The sequence below is a fragment of the Schistocerca cancellata genome, chromosome 6 (genome assembly GCF_023864275.1).
Source record: "Schistocerca cancellata isolate TAMUIC-IGC-003103 chromosome 6, iqSchCanc2.1, whole genome shotgun sequence".
NCBI classification, from domain to species: Eukaryota; Metazoa; Arthropoda; class Insecta; order Orthoptera; family Acrididae; genus Schistocerca; species Schistocerca cancellata.
The window spans coordinates 206,218,966-206,230,989 of NC_064631.1; positions in this window are offsets into that span (position 1 = coordinate 206,218,966).

Genomic DNA, 12,024 nt, shown 5'->3' on the forward strand with positions numbered 1-12,024 from the left:
TGTAATGGCGTGTTGGGCCTGAAGGTTCAAATGGTTCAAATGGATCTACTAACCTGACATGAAGAGGCTTGGATGGGACTTAACTTCTGAAGTCATCAGTCCCCTAGAACTTAGAACTACTTAAACCTAACTAACCGAAGGATATCACACACATCCATGCCCGAGGTAGGATTGGAACCTGCAACCGTAGCGGTCGCGGGGTTCCAAACTGTAACGTATAGAACCGCTCGTCCATTCCGGCCAGCGGACCTGAAGGTGCTGGGAGTAGATGGCATGGGGACGAACGAGCGTTTTCTGGACAGAACCGTGAGTGAGGGCCTCGACAACCTGGTGAGGTACGGTTCTGACAAGTAGAGGTCACTACCGACGCCATGGGCTTAGCCGCACTGTGGATACAACTGCCTGTTGGATAAGCTTGTGTCATTTCGCTGCCGGATGGGAGACGATCCCAGTCGAGGTGGAGAAGGGGGGATGAAGGACTACCACCTGAGCCGGCCGGTGTGGTCGTGCGGTTCTCGGCGCTTCAGTCTGGAACCGCGTGACTGCTACGGTCGCAGGTTCGAATCTTGCCTCGGGCATGGATGTGTGTGATGTCCTTAGGTTAGTTAGGTTTAACTAGTTCTAAGTTCTAGGGGACTGATGACCACAGATGTTAAGTCCCATAGTGCTCAGAGCCATTTGAACCATTTTTTGGCTACCTACCTGATTACTTTTGCAGTGAATGGTTGCCTTCTTTTTGGCCTATACAGCACACTGGGTGTCACTGAGTGTATTTACTAACGACGACATTCTCCACAGACAATAGATGGGTGTCCTGTGATGAGTTTTAGTTGTTTATTGATAGCTCACAGGACTTTGGGTGTGTGCACTGTGACAGTGAGAAGTTCAGTCGTCAATTACGCGCTTAATTCTGTGTATCCTAAAGTGTTCTGATTTAACTACACCGTTAGCGTGGCTAAGTTTTGAAGCATTTCTGCTGAGAAGCAGTCTTGTCAATTATTCTGTGTGCACCGAAAATGTGTGTTTTGTAGTAAAGGAATTTGTTAAGATATATGCATATGTAGTTTGAAAGAGATTTGGGTGTAGCTTGCTCCGGTAGTTATCTTTTAATAGTAGTAGTAGTAGCAGTATAGCAGTGGTGCAATACTTCCTTGGGTATTATAAACACAGCTAAGTCTAAAAGTTGTACTGCCATCTTACGTTTTACTGATGAACTTGTCTCATGTATCGTTAAGGCAAAGAGTCAGCGATTGCAAATTGTTAATTTTGTTGCTCGGTTTTGAATAACAGGGCCAACGTTAGATTTTAATTCTTTTATTTAATAGAAGACAGTTTTGTACTGATTCAGTCGAGTCGTACTTATGGATCATCTACTGGCTATATGAAAACTTAGTTTCATTGAAATTGTATTTCAATTACGTTACCAGAAGTATTTTCATCTTCTTTGATATAAACTGAGCCCCATGTCTACACAAACCCAGCAAAACTAATCATTTTTTCCTGTCATCAGTCTTTAGTCTTTCGACTGGTTTGATGCCACTCTTCCCATATACCTCTTCCGTGCAAGCCTCTTCATGTCAGGGCAGTATTCCAACCTATGTTCACAATTACTTGCTAGGCAAATTCCAATCTCTGTCTTCCTCTACAGCTGCCACTAGTTCCATGGAAGTTATTCATTCAAGTCTTAACTGATGTCCTGTCATCCTGTACCTTCTTCCTGTCAGCGTTTTCCATATGTTCGGTTCCTCGCCGATTCTGCGGAGAACCACCTCATTCGTTGTCGTATCAGTCCACCTACTTTCTCAACATTCTTCTGTAGCACCACATAGCAAATGCTTCGACACGGTTTTGTTCCCGTTTTCCCACAGTCCATGTTCACTACCATACAATACTGTGCTCCAAACGTACATTCTCAGAAAATTCTTTCTCAAATTTTCGTACACGTAGACTTTTCTTGACCATGAATGCCATTTTAACCAGTGCTAGTCAGCTTTTTATGACCTCCTTACTCTCCACCGCGGGCTGTTTTGCTAGTTTGGTGACTTCATCTACTTCGTGGTCACCAATCCTGATGTTTAGTTTCTCACTGTTCTCATTTCTGCTACTTCTCATTACTTCCGTCTTTCTTCGATTTACTTTTGTACTTATGACACTCTTCATTCCATTCAGCATATCATGTAATACTTCATCACTTCCAGTGAGGATAGCAATGTCATCAGCGGATCTTATTAGTCATCTCACCTTAAATTTTAATTTCGCTCTTGAACCTTTTTTCTTTTATTTCCGTCATGGTTTCTTCGATGTATAGACAACAGTAGGGGCAAGAGACTACATCCCCAACTCACAACATTTCTAATCTGAACACATCGTACCTGGCCTTCCATTCTTATTATTCCCTCCTGGCTCTTGTACATATCGTATGTTACCGTATTTGACAAAAACTTATCCCCATTTTTCTCATAATTTCGACCATCTTGCAACATTTTACATTGTCAAAAGCTTTTTCCAGATCAATAAGTCCTATGAATGTGTTTTGATTTTCCTTTAGCCTTGCTTTCATTATCAACCGCTACGTCAGAATTGCCGCTCTGATGCTTTTACCTTTCCTAAAGTTAAACTGATCGTTATCTAACAAATCCCCATATATCCCTTCCCATTCTTCTGATCATGGAATTGTGTTTTTGACTTTTTCTTCTGAAAGTATAAGGGTATATCGTCACTCTGATATAATCTATAAATTAACACGAATAGCCGTTTTGTTGCCACCTCCTCCAGTATTCTACAAATTTTTAAGGAATATTACCTATTCCCTCTGCCTCCTCTTCCAGAGCCCTCTTCAATTATGATTCTAATACTGAATACCCTATCTCTTCCATGCTGTCGCGTTATCAGAGAAGTCCGCCGGCCGCGGTGGCCGTGCGCTTCTAGGCGCTGCAGTCCGGAACCGCGGGACTGCTACGGTCGCAGGTTCGAATCCTGCCTCGGGCATGGATGTGTGCGATGTCCTTAAGTTACTTAGGTTTAAGTAGTTCTAAGTTCTAGGGGACTGATGACCTAAGATGTTAAGTCCCATAGTGCTCAGAGCCATTTGAACCAGAGAAGTCGTCCCCCTCATAGAGGATTTAATTGTATTCTTCCCACCTACCCACTCCCCACTCTGAATTAAACATTAGTATCCCCAATGCACTCTTAATGTACCGCCATAGCTTTAGCTTGAGCGAAGGATGTTTCGACTTACCAATATGCTGAGTCAGTCCTTCCGAAAAATCACTTCATTTTCAATTTCTTCATATGTTTCTTGCATCGATTTAGTCTTAGCTCCCTGCATTTATTACTTATTTCATTTCTAAGTGACTTGCATGTTGTGCTCCGGAATTTCCCTGAATACTATTCCCTCTTTCATCGATCAGCTGAAGTATTTCTTCTGTTACCCATGGTTTCTGCACAGTAACATTCTTTGTACCGACTTTTATCACTCTAACTTCTGTGACTGCACTTTTTAAAGTTATCCATTCCTCATCAACTAAACTGCCAACTGAACTAATACTTATCGCAGGATCTATATCCTCATACAACTTTAAACATACCTTTCCATTCATTAGTGCTTCCGTATCCTACTTCTTTCCTGCCTAGCCTCTTAAACCTCATGCTACTCTTCATCATGACTAAATTGTGATCTGATTTTGTATATGCTCCTATGTACTCCTTACAGTCCAATTACTGATTTCGGAATCTCAACCTGGCCATCACGTAATGTAAGTGAAAGCTTCCCGTATCCCCCGCCATTTTTCAAATTTACCTCCAACCTGTATGAGACAGGTGAAATTCCCTTAGACTTCAAGAAGAATATAATAATTCCAATCCCAAGGAAAGCAGGTGTGGAGAGATGTGAAAATTACCGAACTATAAGTTTAATAAGACACAGCTGGAAAATACTACCGCAAATTCTCTACAGACGAATGGAAAAACTGGTAGAAGTCGACCTCGAGGAAGATCAGTTTGGATTCCGTAGAAATGATGGAACACGTGAGGCAATACTGACCCTACGACTTATCTTAGAAGAAAGATTTAGGAAAGGCAAACCTACGTTTCTAGCATTTGTAGACTTAGAGAAAGCTTTTGACAATGTTGACTGGAATACTCTCTTTCAAATTATGAAGGTGGCAGGAGTAAAATACAGGGAGCGAAAGCCGGCCGGAGTGGCCGAGCGGTTAAAGGCGCTACAGTCTGGAACCGCACGACCGCTACAGTCACAGGTTCGAATCCTGCCTCGGGCATGGATGTGTGTGATGTCCTTAAGTTAGTTAGGTTTAAGTAATTCTAAGTTCTAGGGGACTTATGACCACAGCAGTTGAGTCCCATAGTGCTCAGGGCCATTTGAACCATTTCAACCAGGGAGCGAAAGGCTATTTACAGTTTGTACATACATGACAGTTATAAGAGTCGAGGTACATGAAAGGTAAGCAGCGGTTGGGAAGGGAGTGAGACAGGGTTGTAGCATCTCCCCTATGCTATTCAATCTGTATATTGAGCAAGCAGTAAAGGAAACGAAAGAAAAGTTCTGAGTAGGTATTAAAATCCATGTAGAAGAAATAAAACTTTGAGGGTCGCCGATGACATTGTGATTCTGTCAGAGACAGCAAAGGACATGGAAGTGCAGTTGAACGGAATGAACAGTGTCTTGAAAGGAGGGTATAAGATGAACATGAACAAGAGCAAACCGAGGATAATGGAATGTAGTCGAATTAAGTCGGGTGATGCTGAGGGAATTAGATTAGGGTATGAGACACTTAAAGTAGTAAAGGAGTTTTGCTATTTGGGGAGCAAAGTAACTGATGATGGTCGAAGTAGAGAGGATATAAAATGTAGACTGGCAATCGCAAGGAAAGCGTTTCTGAAGAAGAGAAATTTGTTAACATCGAGTATAGATTTAAGTGTCAGGAAGTCGTTTCTGAAAGTATTTGTATGGAGTGTAGCCATGTATGGAAGTGAAACATGGACGATATATAGTTTGGACAAGAAGGGAATAGAAGCTTTCGAAATGTGGTGCTACAGAAGAGTGCTGAAGATAAAATGGGTAGATCACATAACAAATGTGGAGGTATTGAATAGAATTGGGGAGAAGAGGAGTGTGTAGCACAACTTGACTAGAAGAAGGGATCGGTTGGTAGGACATGTTCTGAGGCATCAAGGGATCACCGATTTAGTACTGGAGGGCAGCATGGAGGGTCAAAATCGTAGAGGGAGACCAAGAGATGAATACACTAAGCAGATTCAGAAGGATGTAGGCTACAGCAGGTACTGGGGGATGAAGAGGCTTGCACAGGATAGAGTAACATGGAGAGCTGAATAAAACCAGTGCCAGGACTGAAGACCACCACAACAACAACAACAACCTCCTACTCTTGTGATATTCGCTGTTACTAGCTGAAATTTAAGAAAGGACTAAGTTAACCTCTCTCCTCTGTTATTCCTAGTACCAAGCCCATATTCTCCCATAACCCTTTGTTCTACTCTTTCTTACAACCGCATTCTAATACTCTATGATTATTAGATTTTCATCTCCCTTTACGTACCGAATAGCCCCTTGAATAAACTCTTATATTTTTTCTACCTCTTCATCTTCTGCCTGCGTCGTCAGCTTATATACCTGAACTGTCGATGTCCGTGTTCCTTAGATGTAGATTCTTCCGAGAGCAACCCTATCCCTGAATTGCTCATCGTAACTCACTCTCCACCCTGCCTACATATTCATAAGGAATCGTACTACCGTTATACCATTCTCTGCCCTTGTTGATATTACGCTGTACTCATCTGACCAGAAATCCTTATCTTCTTTGCATTTCACTTCACTGACCCCCTCTATCTGTAGCATTTCCCCATTTTAGATTTTGTAGCTTCCCTGACACGTTCAAACTGCTGAGAGTCCATACCTCTACAGGCACAGAAAACCCCAAAGGGATGTACCATCATCAAAAGTTGTACTAGGTACATGCGTACATACATACAGTATATCGCCGTCGGCGAATACAGTCGTGCAAGCATAATACTGCTCCCAAAAGCCTGCGTCCGTGGTGCGCTGCATGTTTCGAGCCGCCAGTCACTCGATGACGGCGTTTGTGAGGCGGCCATCTACTTGGTGTGGCAAAAACGTAATTCTGTCGAGGAGTCGACACGTTACCATTGATCGACAGTCGAATCCCGATGGTCCCTTGCCCACTCCAATCGTAACTGACGATGTCGTCGGGTCCAAATGTGAACACGTAGTGGAGGCCTGCTGCGGAGCTCTGTGTTCACAAATATACGATAAACGTGTGTTTCGAAACACTTCTCCGTGTAACTGCATTTTGCTCTTTCAGCAGAGATGCCACAGATCTTCATGTTCCCTACTTTACAGAGTAGACGAGCCTGCGAAGCCATATTCCGTGAAGGGTCGTGGACGTCCAACAATTTGACTCCTAGTGGCAGTTTCATCATCCTTCTGCCACTTTCCGTAGAGGATCACGACAGTAGCAAATGAAAATTCGACCAGCTTCGGCATTTTCGAGCTACTAGTACATAGACTCCTCGTAGTAATAATCAGTTCTTTATCAAAGTCACTTATCTCAATGGATTTCCCTATCTGCAGTCCAATATCAACTCTCGTGTATTCCCCTGTCCGTATCTGCTGCACATAGATAATTTCGTTAGTGGGTAATGTACCACATGACCACTAAGCGGCAACCATCGTCGCGGTTGGCAGAGGCCTTAAAATGTAGGCGTATCAGTGAATATATCGTTTGCTTAGCAATCCCCTTTATTTTTGTTGTAGTTGCTCTGTGTACATCTGCTTGCCACTAAATGTTTTGACTTACTCCTTAGATATGGCCCGACACTCCTCTATCACTTTTACTGAACACATAAGTCATCCTACTCGTTTTAATTTCTCTTCCTGTTTATTAATAACACTTACTGTTGCTATCTCAGGTTCACTGATCCCATTTAGATATCCTCAAACAGGCCAAGTCTGTTAGGTGCTATTAGATCCAATATATTTCCATGTTGAGTGACCGTATGTAAGTGTGTATGTGTGTGTGTGTGTGTGTGTGTGACGAGGGGGGGGGATGGTGTATGTATGTTTATGTCACTGAACAGCGTGATTAAATGAGCATGATTCCAAACCACCTAAGTAGTTTTTAGAGAAACATTATCCATTGTCTGATCACGCCCTCTTTTACAGTACTGTAACAGTCTCAGACCTTTGTTTGATGATTAAGTCTGCTCCAGTCATGAAACTATGATGGTGAAAACATTTACTACTGTATTCCCCAAATTTTTAGTATACCTCAATCTGTCGTTCGAGATATATAATTTCCCAGGCCCGCATCATTGCTCTAACTATTCTACTTCACGAGAAAGTAGACAGACAAGACATAAAACACAATAGATATATCAGCTTTCTATCGTTAAAATTCAAGATAGTGATCATAATTATAGCCAAATACACAGAGAAAAACATTACATGTTAATCAATGAATGAAGAAGATTGTGTTTGAAACGAAAATAGCATGATAGACCATTTGCAAGTTACGAAAAAAATCTATAATATAAGTTACTAAATCGCAAAGTCTTAATAGTTTATGAGATTTTTTTGACTCAGTTTCAACTAAATCTTTTTATCAGCTGCGGAGAACTTTTGCTAGTGCACTTGGAAGTCTATACGTCAACTCTATAGCGTCTACTATGCTGTATCGAGATACTAGGATATCAGAAAAGAAAGCAGTGGCGAAGGAAGATTCAGTACAAGCACTCCTAGAGGAAGTTTTTAACCCCTTCTTCTTCATCTTCACGTCTTTCGCACTGGTGCAGGATAAGCGCGGCATGGTTAGCTTCAGGTGGGCCCCAATACCCTTCCTGTCGCCGCTCTGTTACTCCAAGGGACGGAATATTAGTATCCCAGAAGTCTGTATAGAACGTTATTCACTTAAAGGGTTCGGGTAAACTACCTAAAAACCGCATCCAGGCTGGCGAGTGTTCCGACCCTCGTCGTTAATCCTCCAAGCGGATTCGATCTGGGTCTATCCCGCTTCCCCGCCCCAGAAGCGACGCTTTAACGCTCGCCGCTATCTGGATGGCTTACGTTTACAAATCCTTAACTTGGGAAAAAGAAATATTGCGGACTCAGCTTCAGGCCAGATTACGCAGTCAGCCACTGGGCCAGTGACTGACGTAAGTCTGGACGAGGGTTCTGCGATAGACCCTGCTCGGGACCCTGCAACGTAGCGTTGTACTGCCAGTGGTGGAATGGATCGCTACATGCCTTAACTCTTCTCCGCAGTTCCAGAGCCCTGTACTTGACGGGAGCCTCCTGTCGTTACCTACCCTGACTGAACGGGTATAAATACTCACAACTTAGCCGGTAGCGTAATTTCACCGACGCCGTGGATTCGACGGACGCGGTAACCGCGTAATCACTCAAATGTGTTGCTAAGTTTGGACCCTCATAGAGCAGCGTCATCAACTAGGCGACGTTACTGATCTACAGGTCAATAGCTAGTCATAATGGTTTCGGGATTCCAACTGCATCCACCGAGTGCCCAGTGGATACCATTATCTGATAATCGCACCAATCTCCGAATGTCCTGGGCTCAACTCTCGTCAGTTTGCATATTTCTGCCACATGACTCAGGCTGCGTCCGGTGAACGCCAATTGAGGCGGAAAGCGTAGTTCCACCACCAAAATTATACAAGACTTCTCTTCTATATTTACTGATACGGTTTCAGTTTATGTATTGTCTCTCTAAATATTTGGGAAAGTACTGGCTGCCTATTTTTCCAACTGAGAAAGTCAAGTATTGGAGATATATCTGCAACATAATATATGTAGTTCACTAAATATACCAATGATAGACAAAATTTATTATTCCGAAACGCAAAGAAGCGAAAACTATTGGTAAATGACAGAGCTACGCTTGAAATCAACAATTTAACTTACTGCATTTCGTGTTGAACTGTATCCAGGCATGCCAAGTGATGATATACAACCCATTATTTTCCTTTAGCTATGACAGTCCCTCTGTTTCCAATTTCCTTTGCTTCTATCCATATAATTTATCTTAAAACCCATGAAATATATGAGACCTGGTACCAAGGAAGGCAGTGTTGGGTTACGATTGTGGACGGTTACAGTTTGTTAGTTTATTTTTCAATCACGCGTACTTTATTTGGAAACAACAACCAGTAAAAGATGACAATAAATTAAGAAGTGTTCCAAGGCTGAAGGCCTTAATGACAACAAATTCAAAACTACTTCTGACGGATGACTGGATGACGGCTGAAGGCCTGAATAGCAATCCTTTAAGAACGAGTTAACTTATTAAACTTGCAACTACAGCTTTTAAAATATTTTTAAAAGAACGATCATCATAATCTCACTGCTAGAATACAATTGTCTAATTAAAATTTTAAGACAAGTAAGGATTTAATGACAGCAAATTCAAGCTACTTTTCGGCTGAAGGTTCCAATAGTAACAATTTAAAAACTGTATCACGGCTGAAGACCTGACTAGCAATCCTTTAAGAACCAGTTAAACATCTTCAAACTTGAAATTACAGATATTGAAAACTAATTTTTTTAATCTATCATCAAATCTGACCAAACCAGCGTGGGGGGGGGGGGGCACAGACATTAGACATTGCTCCAAGGAGCGACCTGGGAAAGTCCCTCAAAACTTGGCAAGCGATGAGACAGGCAGCCAAGAGTTACAGTCACTTCAAGAGACGGTAGCTCAGACTAGTGGCAGTTTAAACGCATGACCGATAATGATTTGCCGAATCTATCTAACGTCTGATGTCCAATGCAACGATGGAATAACACACCCAAGCTGGAACCGGCGGTCAGCACTACGTATTCAAACTCTGGTGTTTAGAGCATCGGGAAGCAGAAAGGTACCACTACAACCAGAGTAGGAAAAAAAACACATATCACCCGGCTGACAAATCAAGGAAGCTGTCGAATTACACGGCTTACCGGACAGCAGCAGCAAGGCGAGGAGACGTCCACTGCCGTAACGGACACTGAGTGCCACGGGAGGTAACTGGGGCGTTAGCGGCCACCAGGCAGGAAAAATTACCACTGGTTGAACTTAACAAATAATAACATATACAGCGAAACAACTAATAATAAGAAGTGGAGGAAGGCTAATTAGGTTTGCCTTCCCCAAGTGCTCCACTCGCTGCTCTTCGTCTCGGCGACACTGCAAGCAGCAACACGCAAGCAAATGGCGTGATTTCACAATGGTGAAGGTTCCACTACTTGAATTAAGGTCCACTGAACTTGAACTTCCTGGGTCCGGCTAACAGCGAGGTTGTAGCCCTCGCGACAATAGCCCACCACGTCGCCCCATAGATAGTACCACCGTTACTAGATATCGATAACCGCCGCTGCTGCCACTAGCGGACAGACAACGCTTGCAAACGGAGTGGCGCCAATGAACACAAGAAGAAGACGACAACCGTAACTACACCAACTGAACGATGCTGGAGTCACAAGTAGCCATCCAGCAACAATACTGTTAGGTGGTTGTTAAAGAGGAAAGGATAAATCATATCTCTGCCACCATCGTTCAACTGACTTTAGTACTGTTTACCTCTAGCGCAGGCAATTTTCAAGAAAGGGTGGCGGAATACATGTATAGAAGAAAGCCTAGCGACCAATCGTAATAATTCTAAAAATAATACTGTACAAGTAAGTACTCTAGAAAATATAGTACGCATTATCAATAAAGCATAGAACTTTATGATGCAATTTTGTATTCAGGTCTTATGATTGTTTTGGTAACTAAATAGTGTATACATAATTAACCCCATTAAGTATGAAAAGGAAAGTTTATAATTAGTGTGAACAGCCAATTTTCATTCGCGGAAATAAGACATGGACTTAACTAATGAAAACTAAAGGTTGCTCAGAGAGATGCATGACCGAAATTGCCGCAAAATGCTGGAATGGAAACGAACTGGAACAAAGAAGAGACTGGAGTGGAATGGAGAACATGTCAGAATTATGTATGGCAGACTGACTATGGTAATTCTGAGCTTGATTCCAGAAGATGAACAATGTTGAGACGACAGCCTGTGGCAAGGTGGGTGCTTGTATTAGAAAACATGCATGCGTGCAATAGTCTAGAGGAGGCCTCTGTCCAGCTTAGCCGTCAAACGGCTACTGTCTGCAAGGGGCAAATCGTCCATAGTAGTAAACCAAACCACAGATTGCACAAAATCTAATTAACTAGTATCGAATTCGTTAGGCACGAAGCCGTGATTTTCACTAATGACTTGTTGCTACTAGAGCAGTCTGGTGAAGCTCTCATCTGGCAGGTGAAACTGGTAAAAGCGTGTCATGTAGTATGTAACATGTTTGTTCTTTACCAGATTATCAAGTAGTTTGTGATAATGACGATGTTAATAACATTCATTTCATAGAGACTAGAGAAGTAATATTCTGACCACTTCTTTTCTTAGAGAAATGTTTGGTCAATGTTCCCCTTCCAGTTTTCTCCTCCATAATGGGATTACACAATGGAAGACGCCACTGAGGTCAAGGCTCTACTCAATCTAATTAACCGCTGATATGCACTGAGTATCGTTGCTCAAGGTGCAAGACCTTCACTATAGTCCAGATGTATGGAAATGAATTGCGCACTAGGAAACGAAAGGAATGGTCGGCCCTCACAGATGGACCATATCTTCTTTCCCTGATACCGTTAGTAGTTATTAACTAGTGAACGAAACTATCAGCTACTGTAACAAAACAAGGATTTCAAATCTCCCACATGTATTGACTGCAAATTCAAAGGATAATGCTCAGAACATAGATTGGGTCAAATAACTTGTTATGAGGGCTCGAGTTCTATTGTGCATATCAGTGACTGATAATTATTGGATACTGGAAAGGATGGGATCACAAATTTTCTAAAAGGAAATTTGTCCACCTGCTCTAATTAATTATTAATCGCAAAATTAAATTGGTGGTGATGACAGCATTGC